The sequence below is a fragment of the Siphateles boraxobius genome, unplaced genomic scaffold, assembly GCF_051911475.1.
Source record: "Siphateles boraxobius isolate OS27281-9 unplaced genomic scaffold, OSU_SipBor_1 76, whole genome shotgun sequence".
NCBI classification, from domain to species: Eukaryota; Metazoa; Chordata; class Actinopteri; order Cypriniformes; family Leuciscidae; genus Siphateles; species Siphateles boraxobius.
Window position 1 is genome coordinate 1,510,001 of NW_027509204.1, and position 15,000 is coordinate 1,525,000.

The 15,000-nt window shown below is 34.6% G+C and overlaps 5 non-coding genes across 5 annotated transcripts; all 5 read left to right on the forward strand.

Annotated features, from left to right (window-relative positions):
- The first annotated feature begins 5,716 nt into the window (after positions 1 to 5,716).
- LOC143725244 (5S ribosomal RNA) lies at positions 5,717 to 5,835 on the forward strand. The gene has a single exon (XR_013198021.1). It is a non-coding gene; the product is annotated as a 5S ribosomal RNA (ribosomal RNA).
- Positions 5,836 to 6,329: 494 nt separating this feature from the next.
- LOC143725246 (5S ribosomal RNA) lies at positions 6,330 to 6,448 on the forward strand. Its single transcript, XR_013198023.1, has one exon. It is a non-coding gene; the product is annotated as a 5S ribosomal RNA (ribosomal RNA).
- A 693-nt stretch (positions 6,449 to 7,141) lies between these two features.
- Positions 7,142 to 7,260, forward strand: LOC143724768 (5S ribosomal RNA). Its single transcript, XR_013197562.1, has one exon. It is a non-coding gene; the product is annotated as a 5S ribosomal RNA (ribosomal RNA).
- A 6,826-nt stretch (positions 7,261 to 14,086) lies between these two features.
- On the forward strand, positions 14,087 to 14,205 carry LOC143725247 (5S ribosomal RNA). Its single transcript, XR_013198024.1, has one exon. It is a non-coding gene; the product is annotated as a 5S ribosomal RNA (ribosomal RNA).
- Positions 14,206 to 14,699: 494 nt separating this feature from the next.
- LOC143725248 (5S ribosomal RNA) lies at positions 14,700 to 14,818 on the forward strand. The gene has a single exon (XR_013198025.1). It is a non-coding gene; the product is annotated as a 5S ribosomal RNA (ribosomal RNA).
- The last annotated feature ends 182 nt before the right edge of the window (positions 14,819 to 15,000 follow it).

Here is a 15,000-nt window from a genome sequence, read left to right on the forward strand (position 1 = left end):
ACAAGAACGGGGGAAAGAAGCGAGAAAGGAGAAAGCGAAAAGGATGTACAAAAAGGAAGCGACAATAATGGTGGATTTAAGAGATGAAAAAGAGGTGAGAGCGATGGATATCATAAAAGCAGTGACGGAGAAGATCGGAGAAGGAAAGATTTTGGCAGTGAGACCTAAACAAACAAATGAATATGAAGTTACACTTGAACGGGAGGAGGATACGGGATGCTTAATGGACGGATTGGATATTAAAGGAATGACATTCGAGGTAAAGAGTCTTCACAACAGGGACTATGTTGTCTCTTTTATGCACCTGCCGGCCTACACTGAGGATGCGGACATTTTTAATAAGCTGGAACAATGGGGAGTAATCCCAGTTTCTGTGGTGAAAAGGAGGTTTTATCCGGGCACAAATATAGAGGACGGCACACGCTTTTTAAAAGTAAGGTTCCCAAGGGAGGTGGCATCACTACCATACAGCACAAGACTGGAAACAGCTGAAGGACCACAATACTTCAGAGTGATGCACAGTCATCAGGTGAAAACCTGTCGACTGTGCATGAGCCCGGACCACGTGGTGAAAGACTTTCCAGATTTTAAGTGTTTTAAATGTGACGAGAAAGGCCACTTTGCAAGGAACTGCAACGCTGTTAAGTGCCCGGATTGCCGAGAGGTTCTCACTAAATGTGAATGCTGGACGGGGCGAGAGGAGGAAGAAGAGGAGCAGGTGAGCGGGCAGGTGCTAGAAAGAGACACAGAAAATGAGCAAGAAGAAGAAAACGGAGGAAAGGAGACGAGTGAAATTACAGAAAATAAACAAAGTGAGGAACGGATGGACGATGAGTATAAACAGGGGGAACAAACACAACAAGAGGATAAAAACTGGACACAAATGGACATGAATGTAAGCTTGGAAAGTGAAGTAGACAGAGCAGAACAAAAGGACACGGAGCAGAATGTGAAAATGGAAAAGGAAGCGGAAAATGAAGAAGATGACAATGTAGTTCCATCAAATAAAAGGAGAAGATCAATACAGATAAAACCGAACACTGAAGGAGCGAGAAAAAGAGTGACTTTAAAAGGTGAGCAACAAAGTATAGATGAAAAGGAGCTGGTAAAGGACTCGGAGGAGAATGAATGAAAAGATGGATTTTAGCAATTTTTTTTTAAGAACTTTTTTTTGTGTCATGATTTTAAGAATGGTTACTTTTAATGCTAGAGGTTTACTGGACATGAGGAAATTTGAAAAAGTGAAGGAAATGTGTAAAAGAGAAGATGTGATAATGTTACAAGAGACTAACTGGAAAGACTTGCATATAAGTGAAATAAGAAAAAAATGGAATGGAGAGATTTTATACAACAACGGGGATGATAGATTTGGAAGAGGAGTTGCAGTACTAACAAGAGAAAATAGAGATATAAAATGTAAAGTAGTATATAAAGATAAAGTGGGGAAATGTATAGGTTTTGAAATGGAATATGAAGAGAACAAAATACTTGTGGTAAATGTGCATGCACCCCCGGAAGAGATTAAGAAGAGGGAATATTTTAATGGTTTAAGGGAACTTTTAAGGAAATATAAGGATATTGTTATTATGGGGGATTTTAATGTTGTTTTTAGTAAACTGGACATGGCTGAAGGAATGGTTTTTAAGACAGATACAGGAAGAAAAGAGTTAAAAGGGCTGATGGAAGAAAATGAATTGATTGATGTATGGAGGGAAAGAAATGAAAAGAGAAAAGAATTTTCAAGAAGACAAATTGTGGGGAATTTTATTTGTAAAACGAGAATTGATTTTATTTTATGTACACGGAATATGGAAAGCTATTTAGAAAAAATAAGATATGAAGAAACTAGTTTAAGTGATCACAAGCCTATTTTTATGCAAATTGATTGGGATACAGTGAAAAGAGGGCCGGGAGTATGGGTTTTAAACACAGGGATTTTAAAGAACGAAGACTATGTTTTAAGTGTACAGGAAATTATAACAAAGGAAAAAGAAAACGGAATGTATAGAGAAGACAAAAGGATTTGGTGGGAAAATGTGAAGTATTTAATCAAAAATTTTAGCATAAAATATTGTGGGATAATTCAGAGATGTAAAAAGGGTAAAGAAAGAGACATACAAGAACAACTAGAAAAGGAATTGAACATGAATGAAAAAGATATACAAAAAATAAAAGAAATAGAGGGAAAACTGAAAGAAATAGAAGAGAAGAAATATAATGGGGCACGATTAAGAAGTAAAGCAAAGTATACAGTGGAAGGAGAGAAATGTACTAAGTTTTTTTTTGATTTGGAAAGAAGAAGGGGAATTTCACAAACAATTAAAAGAATACAAAGGGAAGATGGAGAGATAGTGGAAACAAATGAAGAGATACTAAAAGCAATAAAAGCATACTATGGAAAGCTATTCAAAGCAGAAGGAGTAAAGGAGGAAGAAAAACTAGAATTATTGAAACAAATAAAGACCAAAGTAGGAGAGGATGACAAAAAAGAGTGTGACCTAGAGATAAGAGAAGAAGAGATAAAAAGAGCAATAAGTGAACTGAATAAAAGGAAAAGCCCAGGTATTGACGGTTTAGGGAATTAATTTTATATAACTTTTAAGGATTTTTTAACGGATATTTTAAAAGAAGTATATGAAGAGACTTTTAAGAAAGATGAAATGAATCAGAGAATGGGGATGGGATTAATTAAGTTGATATATAAAAGAAAAGGAGAAAAAGCAGATTTAAAAAATTATAGACCCATCACAATGTTGAACACAGATTTGAAAATTTTAACAAAAGTTTTAGCCAACAGATTGAAGGAGGTAATGCCAACCCTAATCAAAACAAATCAAGTATATGGAGTGAAAGGGAAGGATATAGCAGACACAACAATAAGTATAATAGATAGAATAAGGTATATGAAAGAAAAAAATAAGGATGGATATGTTATTAGTTTGGATTTTGAAAAGGCCTTCGACAGAGTAGAACATGACTATTTATTTGAGATTTTAAGTGGGTATGGGTTTGGGGAAAGTTTTATCAAATGGATTAAAATTTTATATAAAGGAGCAATAACAAGAGTAAAATGTAATGGGTTTTTAACAGAATGTTTTAAATTAACTAGGTCAATAAGACAAGGATGTCCACTATCAGCACTTTTATATTCACTAGTTGCAGAACCTTTGGGATTAGCTGTTAAAAGAGATAAAGAAGTAAAAGGGATAGACATTGAAGAGAGTGGGGAAAATGAAAACATGTTTCAATACGCAGACGATACAACAATAATGGTTAAGGATATAAACAGTGTTAAAAAAGCAATGGAAGTGGTACAGACGTTTTGTAGGGGATCAGGGAGCAAGATAAATGAAGAGAAAACAGTATATATGAGATTTGGAGGGGCGAGTGTTTTAGCAAATGATTTTAAGTTTAAAGAATCAAAGGAAATAAAGATCCTAGGTGTTTTAATAGGGAAAGACGAAAAATATGTTGAAGTAGTAATGTGGGAAGAAATACTAGGAGGAATTGAAAGAAGGTTAAATTTTTGGAAATTGAGGACTTTAAGTTTAAAGGGGAAGGTTTTGATTGTAAATGTTTTAATGGTAGCAAAGTTGTGGTATGTTTTATATGTGACTTCTATGCCGATGTGGGTGGAAAAAAGGCTGAAGAAATGTTTTCTGGATTTTATATGGGATGGAAAACCTCCAAGAATTGCATACAATACTATAATAGGAGAAGTTGGAAAGGGAGGGATGGGATTGATAGATGTGGAACAAAGAAAAAATAGCTTAAGAGTTAAAGTAATAAAAAAGTATCTGGATGAGAAAATTAAAACAACGTGGAAAAAGACGATGGAATATTTTTTAAATAAATGTGGGAATTTTAATTTGGGAGATAATATTTTATGGATGAAAACTAAGAATTGGATGGTGAAAGGAATGGCAGATTTTTACAGAGAATTGATGAGTGCTTGGGGGAAATTTTTAACTATTGTTAATTTTAATCCTCAAGGTAGAGAGAGCATTTTAAACCAGCCTTTATTCTTAAACAGCGGCATTTTAAATCAGGGGAATGTGATTTTTTTAAAGAAATGGTGGGATGTTGGGATCACAAGAGTTAGAGATATTTTATATGAATTTAAAGAGGGATTTTTACCATTACAGTATATAATAGATACAATGGAAGTGGCAAAAGAGGATTTTAATGAACAAGAACTACAAAATAAGTATGAAATAATGAAAGAAGCAATACCCAAAGAGTGGATAAAAAGAATAGAAGATATGGAAGAAGAGAAACAAGGGAAAAAAGTGAATGTAAAGTTGGGAGAAAAACGATATGCTTTTAATGAATGTACTGTGAAAATGTTTTACTGTTTTTTTAGAGAGGGGGTTTTCAGAAAACCAAAAGTCAATGAGTACTGGGTACAGAAATACAAAGATCTAAAAGAAGAGGATATATGGAATAACATGAAAGGTACAATGATAGACGCAAAATTGGAGAGTTTTGAATATTTAATCAGACACAGAGCAATTTTTACTGACATTATTTTAAAAAAAATCCACATGGAACTAAGTGAAACATGTAAAGTGTGTAATGTGGAAGATGAAAGTTTTTTACACTTGTTTTTAAATTGTAGAGAATTGGAAGATTTTAACAAAAAGGGTAAAAGACTGATTGAAATGTTGAGAGGGGAATCCAATGAGAGGACTGTAGAATGGAATAGAGTGGTGATGTTTGGGATGGAAGAAAAGGGTAAAAACAAATGTTTTATTAATCTGTGTGTGATGCTAATGAAAAGTGCAATATGGGAGAGAAGAATTGTAGCAAAAAAGGAAAAAATCGTGTTGGATGTTTGGATTGCTTTTAAAAGGAAAACTGAATTGTATATTGAAGGATTGTATGAGTATTTTAAATGTGAAAATAAGTTGGATGTTTTTTATGGTGTTTTTACCCCAAAAGTTTGTGGTGTTCTAAAGGATCTAATGTGGAAGTTGCCTGGAAGTGAAGAAGTTTTTTAAATTATTTAAATGATTTGTGATGTAGAATGGTTGTGGAAGAAAATCTGTATCTTTTAATTTCTATTTGATTTTATTGTATTTTATTGATTGAAATTTTCCAATAAAAAAAAAAAAAAAAAAAAAAAGTAATGCCCGATCTCGTCTGATCTCGGAAGCTAATCAGGGTCGGGCCTGGTTAGTACTTGGATGGGAGACCGCCTGGGAATACCAGGTGCTGTAAGCTTTTTTGATTTAAAAAAAAAAAAAGAAAAAAAAAAGAGTCCCTGAGCTTCTTCAGAAAGCCTTTAAAAGTCTCTGAGATTCTTCAGAGAGCATGAAAGAGTTTGAGTTTTTTCAAAAGTTCTTCTTACTTTAAAAAAAAGACTCACTGAGCTTCTTCAGAAAGCCTTTAAAAGTCTCTGAGATTCTTCAGAGAGCATGAAAGAGTTTGAGTTTTTTCAAAAGTTCTTCTTAGTTTAAAAAAAGAGTCCCTGAGCTTCTTCAGAAAGCCTTTAAAAGTCTCTGAGATTCTTCAGAGAGCATGAAAGAGTTTGAGTTTTTTCAAAAGTTCTTCTTAGTTTAAAAAAAAGACTCACTGAGGTTCTTCAGAAAGCCTTTAAAAGTCTCTGAGATTCTTCAGAGAGCATGAAAGAGTTTGAGTTTTTTCAAAAGTTCTTCTTAGTTTTCTTCATTAATGGTCTAACCTTTTAAATTGCCCAATTTTGGCAGCAGTTTTCGCTTACGGCCATACCACCTTGGTCATGCCCGATCTCGTCTGATCTCGGAAGCTAAGCAGGGTCGGGCCTGGTTAGTACTTGGATGGGAGACCGCCTGGGAATACCAGGTGCTGTAAGCTTTTTTGATTTAAAAAAAAAAAAAGAAAAAAAAAAGAGTCCCTGAGCTTCTTCAGAAAGCCTTTAAAAGTCTCTGAGATTCTTCAGAGAGCATGAAAGAGTTTGAGTTTTTTCAAAAGTTCTTCTTACTTTAAAAAAAAAACTCACTGAGCTTCTTCAGAAAGCCTTTAAAAGTCTCTGAGATTCTTCAGAGAGCATGAAAGAGTTTGAGTTTTTTCAAAAGTTCTTCTTAGTTTAAAAAAAAGACTCCCTGAGCTTCTTCAGAAAGCCTTTAAAAGTCTCTGAGATTCTTCAGAGAGCATGAAAGAGTTTGAGTTTTTTCAAAAGTTCTTCTTAGTTTAAAAAAAATACTCACTGAGCTTCTTCAGAAAGCCTTTAAAAGTCTCTGAGATTCTTCAGAGAGCATGAAAGAGTTTGAGTTTTTTCAAAAGTTCTTCTTAGTTTTCTTCATTAATGGTCTAACCTTTTAAATTGCCCAATTTTGGCAGCAGTTTTCGCTTACGGCCATACCACCTTGGTCATGCCCGATCTCGTCTGATCTCGGAAGCTAAGCAGGGTCGGGCCTGGTTAGTACTTGGATGGGAGACCGCCTGGGAATACCAGGTGCTGTAAGCTTTTTTGATTTAAAAAAAAAAAAAAAAAAAGTCCCTGAGCTTCTTCAGAAAGCCTTTAAAAGTCTCTGAGATTCTTCAGAGAGCATGAAAGAGTTTGAGTTTTTTCAAAAGTTCTTCTTACTTTAAAAAAAAGACTCACTGAGCTTCTTCAGAAAGCCTTTAAAAGTCTCTGAGATTCTTCAGAGAGCATGAAAGAGTTTGAGTTTTTTCAAAAGTTCTTCTTAGTTTAAAAAAAAGAGTCCCTGAGCTTCTTCAGAAAGCCTTTAAAAGTCTCTGAGATTCTTCAGAGAGCATGAAAGAGTTTGAGTTTTTTCAAAGTTCTTCTTAGTTTAAAAAAAAGACTCACTGAGCTTCTTCAGAAAGCCTTTAAAAGTCTCTGAGATTCTTCAGAGAGCATGAAAGAGTTTGAGTTTTTTCAAAAGTTCTTCTTAGTTTAAAAAAAAGAGTCCCTGAGCTTCTTCAGAAAGCCTTTAAAAGTCTCTGAGATTCTTCAGAGAGCATGAAAGAGTTTGAGTTTTTTCAAAGTTCTTCTTAGTTTAAAAAAAAGACTCACTGAGCTTCTTCAGAAAGCCTTTAAAAGTCTCTGAGATTCTTCAGAGAGCATGAAAGAGTTTGAGTTTTTTCAAAAGTTCTTCTTAGTTTTCTTCATTAATGGTCTAACCTTTTAAATTGCCCAATTTTGGCAGCAGTTTTCGCTTACGGCCATACCACCTTGGTCATGCCCGATCTCGTCTGATCTCGGAAGCTAAGTAGGGTCGGGCCTGGTTAGTACTTGGATGGGAGACCGCCTGGGAATACCAGGTGCTGTAAGCTTTTTTGATTTAAAAAAAAAAAAAAGAGTCCCTGAGCTTCTTCAGAAAGCCTTTAAAAGTCTCTGAGATTCTTCAGAGAGCATGAAAGAGTTTGAGTTTTTTCAAAAGTTCTTCTTATTTTAAAAAAAAGACTCACTGAGCTTCTTCAGAAAGCCTTTAAAAGTCTCTGAGATTCTTCAGAGAGCATGAAAGAGTTTGAGTTTTTTCAAAAGTTCTTCTTAGTTTAAAAAAAAGACTCACTGAGCTTCTTCAGAAAGCCTTTAAAAGTCTCTGAGATTCTTCAGAGAGCATGAAAGAGTTTGAGTTTTTTCAAAAGTTCTTCTTAGTTTAAAAAAAAGAGTCCCTGAGCTTCTTCAGAAAGCCTTTAAAAGTCTCTGAGATTCTTCAGAGAGCATGAAAGAGTTTGAGTTTTTTCAAAAGTTCTTCTTAGTTTAAAAAAAAAGAGTCCCTGAGCTTCTTCAGAAAGCTTTTAAAAGTCTCTGAGATTCTTCAGAGAGCATGAAAGAGTTTGAGTTTTTTCAAAAGTTCTTCTTACTTTAAAAAAAAGACTCACTGAGCTTCTTCAGAAAGCCTTTAAAAGTCTCTGAGATTCTTCAGAGAGCATGAAAGAGTTTGAGTTTTTTCAAAAGTTCTTCTTAGTTTAAAAAAAAAGAGTCCCTGAGCTTCTTCAGAAAGCCTTTAAAAGTCTCTGAGATTCTTCAGAGAGCATGAAAGAGTTTGAGTTTTTTCAAAAGTTCTTCTTAGTTTTCTTCATTAATGGTCTAACCTTTTAAATTGCCCAATTTTGGCAGCAGTTTTCGCTTACGGCCATACCACCTTGAGGGCGCCCTAGAGCAACCAGGAAGTAGTGTGGCAGTAGTGGGTGAGGAAGTCTCACCAAACGTGTTTCTGTGTTTTATCGTTTGTTTTTGTCAGAATCAGTGTTTTTTTGTTAGTTTTTTTGTTTTGTTTTTTGTTTAAGCTAAATCCTCCCAACAGCATACGCTGTTTGGGAGGAATTTTGTCTGCGTGTTTTTCTTTGATGGATGGACAAAGGTTAACGGACATTGCAATGGCTGGAGTACCACGAGGGCGAAACGACCACGGACCGGACGAACAACAAAGAGATGGACAAGAACGGGGGAAAGAAGCGAGAAAGGAGAAAGCGAAAAGGATGTACAAAAAGGAAGCGACAATAATGGTGGATTTAAGAGATGAAAAAGAGGTGAGAGCGATGGATATCATAAAAGCAGTGACGGAGAAGATCGGAGAAGGAAAGATTTTGGCAGTGAGACCTAAACAAACAAATGAATATGAAGTTACACTTGAACGGGAGGAGGATACGGGATGCTTAATGGACGGATTGGATATTAAAGGAATGACATTCGAGGTAAAGAGTCTTCACAACAGGGACTATGTTGTCTCTTTTATGCACCTGCCGGCCTACACTGAGGATGCGGACATTTTTAATAAGCTGGAACAATGGGGAGTAATCCCAGTTTCTGTGGTGAAAAGGAGGTTTTATCCGGGCACAAATATAGAGGACGGCACACGCTTTTTAAAAGTAAGGTTCCCAAGGGAGGTGGCATCACTACCATACAGCACAAGACTGGAAACAGCTGAAGGACCACAATACTTCAGAGTGATGCACAGTCATCAGGTGAAAACCTGTCGACTGTGCATGAGCCCGGACCACGTGGTGAAAGACTTTCCAGATTTTAAGTGTTTTAAATGTGACGAGAAAGGCCACTTTGCAAGGAACTGCAACGCTGTTAAGTGCCCGGATTGCCGAGAGGTTCTCACTAAATGTGAATGCTGGACGGGGCGAGAGGAGGAAGAAGAGGAGCAGGTGAGCGGGCAGGTGCTAGAAAGAGACACAGAAAATGAGCAAGAAGAAGAAAACGGAGGAAAGGAGACGAGTGAAATTACAGAAAATAAACAAAGTGAGGAACGGATGGACGATGAGTATAAACAGGGGGAACAAACACAACAAGAGGATAAAAACTGGACACAAATGGACATGAATGTAAGCTTGGAAAGTGAAGTAGACAGAGCAGAACAAAAGGACACGGAGCAGAATGTGAAAATGGAAAAGGAAGCGGAAAATGAAGAAGATGACAATGTAGTTCCATCAAATAAAAGGAGAAGATCAATACAGATAAAACCGAACACTGAAGGAGCGAGAAAAAGAGTGACTTTAAAAGGTGAGCAACAAAGTATAGATGAAAAGGAGCTGGTAAAGGACTCGGAGGAGAATGAATGAAAAGATGGATTTTAGCAATTTTTTTTTAAGAACTTTTTTTTGTGTCATGATTTTAAGAATGGTTACTTTTAATGCTAGAGGTTTAATGGACATGAGGAAATTTGAAAAAGTGAAGGAAATGTGTAAAAGAGAAGATGTGATAATGTTACAAGAGACTAACTGGAAAGACTTGCATATAAGTGAAATAAGAAAAAAAATGGAATGGAGAGATTTTATACAACAACGGGGATGATAGATTTGGAAGAGGAGTTGCAGTACTAACAAGAGAAAATAGAGATATAAAATGTAAAGTAGTATATAAAGATAAAGTGGGGAAATGTATAGGTTTTGAAATGGAATATGAAGAGAACAAAATACTTGTGGTAAATGTGCATGCACCCCCGGAAGAGATTAAGAAGAGGGAATATTTTAATGGTTTAAGGGAACTTTTAAGGAAATATAAGGATATTGTTATTATGGGGGATTTTAATGTTGTTTTTAGTAAACTGGACATGGCTGAAGGAATGGTTTTTAAGACAGATACAGGAAGAAAAGAGTTAAAAGGGCTGATGGAAGAAAATGAATTGATTGATGTATGGAGGGAAAGAAATGAAAAGAGAAAAGAATTTTCAAGAAGACAAATTGTGGGGAATTTTATTTGTAAAACGAGAATTGATTTTATTTTATGTACACGGAATATGGAAAGCTATTTAGAAAAAATAAGATATGAAGAAACTAGTTTAAGTGATCACAAGCCTATTTTTATGCAAATTGATTGGGATACAGTGAAAAGAGGGCCGGGAGTATGGGTTTTAAACACAGGGATTTTAAAGAACGAAGACTATGTTTTAAGTGTACAGGAAATTATAACAAAGGAAAAAGAAAACGGAATGTATAGAGAAGACAAAAGGATTTGGTGGGAAAATGTGAAGTATTTAATCAAAAATTTTAGCATAAAATATTGTGGGATAATTCAGAGATGTAAAAAGGGTAAAGAAAGAGACATACAAGAACAACTAGAAAAGGAATTGAACATGAATGAAAAAGATATACAAAAAATAAAAGAAATAGAGGGAAAACTGAAAGAAATAGAAGAGAAGAAATATAATGGGGCACGATTAAGAAGTAAAGCAAAGTATACAGTGGAAGGAGAGAAATGTACTAAGTTTTTTTTTGATTTGGAAAGAAGAAGGGGAATTTCACAAACAATTAAAAGAATACAAAGGGAAGATGGAGAGATAGTGGAAACAAATGAAGAGATACTAAAAGCAATAAAAGCATACTATGGAAAGCTATTCAAAGCAGAAGGAGTAAAGGAGGAAGAAAAACTAGAATTATTGAAACAAATAAAGACCAAAGTAGGAGAGGATGACAAAAAAGAGTGTGACCTAGAGATAAGAGAAGAAGAGATAAAAAGAGCAATAAGTGAACTGAATAAAAGGAAAAGCCCAGGTATTGACGGTTTAGGGAATTAATTTTATATAACTTTTAAGGATTTTTTAACGGATATTTTAAAAGAAGTATATGAAGAGACTTTTAAGAAAGATGAAATGAATCAGAGAATGGGGATGGGATTAATTAAGTTGATATATAAAAGAAAAGGAGAAAAAGCAGATTAAAAAAATTATAGACCCATCACAATGTTGAACACAGATTTGAAAATTTTAACAAAAGTTTTAGCCAACAGATTGAAGGAGGTAATGCCAACCCTAATCAAAACAAATCAAGTATATGGAGTGAAAGGGAAGGATATAGCAGACACAACAATAAGTATAATAGATAGAATAAGGTATATGAAAGAAAAAAATAAGGATGGATATGTTATTAGTTTGGATTTTGAAAAGGCCTTCGACAGAGTAGAACATGACTATTTATTTGAGATTTTAAGTGGGTATGGGTTTGGGGAAAGTTTTATCAAATGGATTAAAATTTTATATAAAGGAGCAATAACAAGAGTAAAATGTAATGGGTTTTTAACAGAATGTTTTAAATTAACTAGGTCAATAAGACAAGGATGTCCACTATCAGCACTTTTATATTCACTAGTTGCAGAACCTTTGGGATTAGCTGTTAAAAGAGATAAAGAAGTAAAAGGGATAGACATTGAAGAGAGTGGGGAAAATGAAAACATGTTTCAATACGCAGACGATACAACAATAATGGTTAAGGATATAAACAGTGTTAAAAAAGCAATGGAAGTGGTACAGACGTTTTGTAGGGGATCAGGGAGCAAGATAAATGAAGAGAAAACAGTATATATGAGATTTGGAGGGGCGAGTGTTTTAGCAAATGATTTTAAGTTTAAAGAATCAAAGGAAATAAAGATCCTAGGTGTTTTAATAGGGAAAGACGAAAAATATGTTGAAGTAGTAATGTGGGAAGAAATACTAGGAGGAATTGAAAGAAGGTTAAATTTTTGGAAATTGAGGACTTTAAGTTTAAAGGGGAAGGTTTTGATTGTAAATGTTTTAATGGTAGCAAAGTTGTGGTATGTTTTATATGTGACTTCTATGCCGATGTGGGTGGAAAAAAGGCTGAAGAAATGTTTTCTGGATTTTATATGGGATGGAAAACCTCCAAGAATTGCATACAATACTATAATAGGAGAAGTTGGAAAGGGAGGGATGGGATTGATAGATGTGGAACAAAGAAAAAATAGCTTAAGAGTTAAAGTAATAAAAAAGTATCTGGATGAGAAAATTAAAACAACGTGGAAAAAGACGATGGAATATTTTTTAAATAAATGTGGGAATTTTAATTTGGGAGATAATATTTTATGGATGAAAACTAAGAATTGGATGGTGAAAGGAATGCCAGATTTTTACAGAGAATTGATGAGTGCTTGGGGGAAATTTTTAACTATTGTTAATTTTAATCCTCAAGGTAGAGAGAGCATTTTAAACCAGCCTTTATTCTTAAACAGCGGCATTTTAAATCAGGGGAATGTGATTTTTTTAAAGAAATGGTGGGATGTTGGGATCACAAGAGTTAGAGATATTTTATATGAATTTAAAGAGGGATTTTTACCATTACAGTATATAATAGATACAATGGAAGTGGCAAAAGAGGATTTTAATGAACAAGAACTACAAAATAAGTATGAAATAATGAAAGAAGCAATACCCAAAGAGTGGATAAAAAGAATAGAAGATATGGAAGAAGAGAAACAAGGGAAAAAAGTGAATGTAAAGTTGGGAGAAAAACGATATGCTTTTAATGAATGTACTGTGAAAATGTTTTACTGTTTTTTTAGAGAGGGGGTTTTCAGAAAACCAAAAGTCAATGAGTACTGGGTACAGAAATACAAAGATCTAAAAGAAGAGGATATATGGAATAACATGAAAGGTACAATGATAGACGCAAAATTGGAGAGTTTTGAATATTTAATCAGACACAGAGCAATTTTTACTGACATTATTTTAAAAAAAATCCACATGGAACTAAGTGAAACATGTAAAGTGTGTAATGTGGAAGATGAAAGTTTTTTACACTTGTTTTTAAATTGTAGAGAATTGGAAGATTTTAACAAAAAGGGTAAAAGACTGATTGAAATGTTGAGAGGGGAATCCAATGAGAGGACTGTAGAATGGAATAGAGTGGTGATGTTTGGGATGGAAGAAAAGGGTAAAAACAAATGTTTTATTAATCTGTGTGTGATGCTAATGAAAAGTGCAATATGGGAGAGAAGAATTGTAGCAAAAAAGGAAAAAATCGTGTTGGATGTTTGGATTGCTTTTAAAAGGAAAACTGAATTGTATATTGAAGGATTGTATGAGTATTTTAAATGTGAAAATAAGTTGGATGTTTTTTATGGTGTTTTTACCCCAAAAGTTTGTGGTGTTCTAAAGGATCTAATGTGGAAGTTGCCTGGAAGTGAAGAAGTTTTTTAAATTATTTAAATGATTTGTGATGTAGAATGGTTGTGGAAGAAAATCTGTATCTTTTAATTTCTATTTGATTTTATTGTATTTTATTGATTGAAATTTTCCAATAAAAAAAAAAAAAAAAAAAAAAAGTAATGCCCGATCTCGTCTGATCTCGGAAGCTAATCAGGGTCGGGCCTGGTTAGTACTTGGATGGGAGACCGCCTGGGAATACCAGGTGCTGTAAGCTTTTTTGATTTAAAAAAAAAAAAAGAAAAAAAAAAGAGTCCCTGAGCTTCTTCAGAAAGCCTTTAAAAGTCTCTGAGATTCTTCAGAGAGCATGAAAGAGTTTGAGTTTTTTCAAAAGTTCTTCTTACTTTAAAAAAAAGACTCACTGAGCTTCTTCAGAAAGCCTTTAAAAGTCTCTGAGATTCTTCAGAGAGCATGAAAGAGTTTGAGTTTTTTCAAAAGTTCTTCTTAGTTTAAAAAAAGAGTCCCTGAGCTTCTTCAGAAAGCCTTTAAAAGTCTCTGAGATTCTTCAGAGAGCATGAAAGAGTTTGAGTTTTTTCAAAAGTTCTTCTTAGTTTAAAAAAAAGACTCACTGAGGTTCTTCAGAAAGCCTTTAAAAGTCTCTGAGATTCTTCAGAGAGCATGAAAGAGTTTGAGTTTTTTCAAAAGTTCTTCTTAGTTTTCTTCATTAATGGTCTAACCTTTTAAATTGCCCAATTTTGGCAGCAGTTTTCGCTTACGGCCATACCACCTTGGTCATGCCCGATCTCGTCTGATCTCGGAAGCTAAGCAGGGTCGGGCCTGGTTAGTACTTGGATGGGAGACCGCCTGGGAATACCAGGTGCTGTAAGCTTTTTTGATTTAAAAAAAAAAAAAGAAAAAAAAAAGAGTCCCTGAGCTTCTTCAGAAAGCCTTTAAAAGTCTCTGAGATTCTTCAGAGAGCATGAAAGAGTTTGAGTTTTTTCAAAAGTTCTTCTTACTTTAAAAAAAAAACTCACTGAGCTTCTTCAGAAAGCCTTTAAAAGTCTCTGAGATTCTTCAGAGAGCATGAAAGAGTTTGAGTTTTTTCAAAAGTTCTTCTTAGTTTAAAAAAAAGACTCCCTGAGCTTCTTCAGAAAGCCTTTAAAAGTCTCTGAGATTCTTCAGAGAGCATGAAAGAGTTTGAGTTTTTTCAAAAGTTCTTCTTAGTTTAAAAAAAATACTCACTGAGCTTCTTCAGAAAGCCTTTAAAAGTCTCTGAGATTCTTCAGAGAGCATGAAAGAGTTTGAGTTTTTTCAAAAGTTCTTCTTAGTTTTCTTCATTAATGGTCTAACCTTTTAAATTGCCCAATTTTGGCAGCAGTTTTCGCTTACGGCCATACCACCTTGGTCATGCCCGATCTCGTCTGATCTCGGAAGCTAAGCAGGGTCGGGCCTGGTTAGTACTTGGATGGGAGACCGCCTGGGAATACCAGGTGCTGTAAGCTTTTTTGATTTAAAAAAAAAAAAAAAAAAAGTCCCTGAGCTTCTTCAGAAAGCCTTTAAAAGTCTCTGAGATTCTTCAGAGAGCATGAAAGAGTTTGAGTTTTTTCAAAAGTTCTTCTTACTTTAAAAAAAAGACTCACTGAGCTTCTTCAGAAAGCCTTTAAAAGTCTCTGAGATTCTTCAG